Genomic DNA, 3,193 nt, shown 5'->3' with positions numbered 1-3,193 from the left:
AAGTCCATAATAGGGGAAAATTCCATTATACCACAAAAACTAACATAAATGCAAAGAAATAATGATTTTAACCAGTCAACGTGGTCTAATGTCATAACATGAATGTGGCTTTATCATTCAATTGGATTCATATTTAATATCAGCTAACCTATCATTCGTAAAGGAAAGATGCATCCAAAATAGCTTCTAATATTAGTCGTCTTTCTGATATTGGTCAATCTTTTAAGATGCATCCAAAATAGCTTCTAATATTAATCGTCTTTCCAATATTGGTCAATCTTTTAAGATGTATCCAAAACTGAAAAGAAAATTTCCATCCTAGCATAGGTCCTACAATGGAAACTTGATGAGGATAATAGAAAATGGGACCTAGTGCTTGAGATGATGTCCAACATCAAAACCTTCGAGCAATAGAATTATTTCCACTCTTCATTTAATCGAGTCAATATCCATAGATTCAAGGATCATAACGTAGTACAAATCTATTATTTCTTGATATGGGTCATCTTCGTTATCTTAGGAATATGTTAATAGTTCATGTAGACCGTTGGAAATTGAGTGGTCATCAACGTAAAGTTGCTCCATTGGTTACATATAATTCTAACACTTAAATGTGAGGTATGTTATGCATTGCCTAAATGCTTTATGTGTTGCGCCTAGTTGAAGTTCACTCTTTAATCTAGCTTTGCAAAGCGTTGTTGTTCAAAATGCAAAATTAATCAACATGGTTTCAAAAAGCAGTAGTTCTAGGCTATGTTACATAGTTTGGATTCGAATTTATGTTTTGCAATGATTAGGTTTGGTTCAAATTCAAACTTTTCAATGAGACTCATATAAGGTTTTTCACTATACACGCATATACTTTAAAATGAAATGAAATAATTAATATTAAGAAATCAACATCAATAAACAAACAAAAAAATAAGGTAGATATGGAAATTGCAAGGATAGAGATTGAGTTGTGACATAAGGTTGCAAGCTTGAGTTGTGGACTTAGTAAACAACCATGAGGTTCAATGAACCTCAATGACACTCAAGAAAAAAATTGGGTTTTTTGAATTTCAAATATTGAGGTTGAAGCTCAGTGAACCCTATAATATAGGGTCCAGGGAACTATATCAATTTCTTCTTTCTATAGAAATACCATTGTTTATGCACCCTATTAATTTTCTAACTTCCCTTTCCCTTTATGCATTAACAATCATATCTCAATTCGCTGAAGTATGTGGTTTTTCATTCCATGAGAATTAATGTGTAGCATGTGGAGACCTCTGTCAATCATGGTGAGAACATCTTTGCCTTGATGCTAAGTTACATTTGAGCTCTAAACTTCTCCACCTCAAAATAATAATAAAAATATCTCAGTGAGAAAAATTATGCACCTCATCATCCTTCAATCTTTTTTTATCACATCAAGAGAAGTAAAATGCATTCTTCATCCTCAGTGTCCTTTTTAATCACACCAAGAGAAGTTAGATGCATTCTATAGCCTCAGTGGAGATGGGGTGGGAATCAAGGTGGTCCATGAATTCTTTCTGTGTAAAGGTGCATTGAATCTAAATTATGAATTGGGGCAGCATTCAATATGGACACTGGCCCAGAGATATCTAAACCAGGTATGGTATATAACCTTGAGGTTCAAGAGCTCGAGAATGCATACTATGGTAGACATATTATCAAATAATAGAACAGACAAGGAAGCATATCTCAATTTCACACAAATGTAGACATATTAAATAATGGAACTCCATAGATGCGACATCCAAATGCATGCTATATGGATTTAGATGGCTTGAGCTAGTGAGATAGTAAAATCCATACCACAATGGATGGCACTGTGATGAACCATCTTTTACCAATGCCTCTTTCCAACACATGATTATCATCCATACATAATTATCATCAAGCAAATGGCTTAAAAATCAGTCAAATCCATATAGCTCAAGAATGCATTTGGAATAGACATATGCATAGTTAAGAGGGTTGTGGATACCTTTTATGCAATGATGCAGTCTCCAACATTGAAGTTTGGATACATGGAGAGGGAAGGAATGTATCTAGGTTCTACCACAAATGACCTAAAAATCAGGGATATGGAAACAGTTGATGTAAGTGTCTTTGCATCATCTGAGATTATATGAACCCACCCAGGCATCCAACTCAATATCTCATTGCCACTCTTGCTCTCAATAGTCTCTGGCCATTTCTATGTTTCCTTTTCCACTACAAAATTTTCTTCCCCTCCTCCATCCCCTTGATTGTTGTTTCTCTAACTACAAGAATTTACAAAGTTATCTCTTCTTCCATTCTTAGAAAGGGCCAAACACTAAAACAATTCACTACAAGGAATCCATTTCAAGCTCTAGAAAAATGGTATCATGGTGTATGGCTTAAACCTAAACATGGAAGCTCCCCCCATCGAAGAATCCCATAGACCCATTCAGAGTAAGCAACATTGTTGGAGTTTTTATGAATGAACTCAGAGATAGCAAAGGAAGACCCTGAAAGCACAACAAGTCTAGAATAAACATTTTTCCCAATGGTGTTTGTGTTTCTCTAGTATTCCATTTCTTCAGGGACGAATAATACTCAAGCTTGCACTCCCTCAATGCGGTCATGGCCTTCCTTGCCCAAAAACGCTGACAAGGGTTGTTCTTGTCATATGACAGAGTATATGATAATATATTTCCAGTGCCCTATGAAATTCTGCAATCTCCAGCAAGAGGTGTAGCAAACAAGATAGGATAGGTGATTGTGCATTGTAAATCCATTTGTATTAATTTACAAATCGAGTTAAGTAAACAATGTCGTTCTTTGTTTGGGTTTAAGAAGAAGTTGGTGACAGAAACATTCAGATATCCATTGCATAATTCCCCACAAAAATGTTCACTCGATCTGTGAATTGATTATTTTAAGAACAATCTGTATCAATCCCAGATGGCCTCCAAATGGCACAAAACTATTTGATTTGCCTTCAAAAACACATGTTGGAATTAAACCCACAAAGAAATAATTGTTGAGAATTGTGTAAAGGGAAACAAAGGATTGAATAATACATAAGGGCACAGGATCTGTAGCAGAATCTAAGAGAATATGAACAAAGAAAGAGTATCGGACTCTCTCCCAACTTGGGAAGGAGTAGCAAGGAATTAGATTTTAAAGGGTCAATTTTAGATTTTAGAGCAGCCGGAAA

At 35.2% G+C, this 3,193-nt stretch overlaps 1 pseudogene; it reads right to left on the bottom strand.

Moving 5' to 3' along the window:
* Positions 1 to 1,996: 1,996 nt before the first annotated feature.
* On the bottom strand, positions 1,997 to 2,771 carry LOC149227409 (putative thylakoidal processing peptidase 2, chloroplastic; annotated as a pseudogene).
* Between the last annotated feature and the right edge of the window lie 422 nt (positions 2,772 to 3,193).

This window comes from Pinus tabuliformis, chromosome J (assembly GCF_031772625.1).
Source record: "Pinus tabuliformis cultivar Carrire ecotype Pingquan chromosome J, CPIR1, whole genome shotgun sequence".
Taxonomy (NCBI): domain Eukaryota; kingdom Viridiplantae; phylum Streptophyta; class Pinopsida; order Pinales; family Pinaceae; genus Pinus; species Pinus tabuliformis.
Note: the sequence above shows the minus strand (reverse complement) of the source record. Positions and strands in the feature narration are given on the sequence as shown.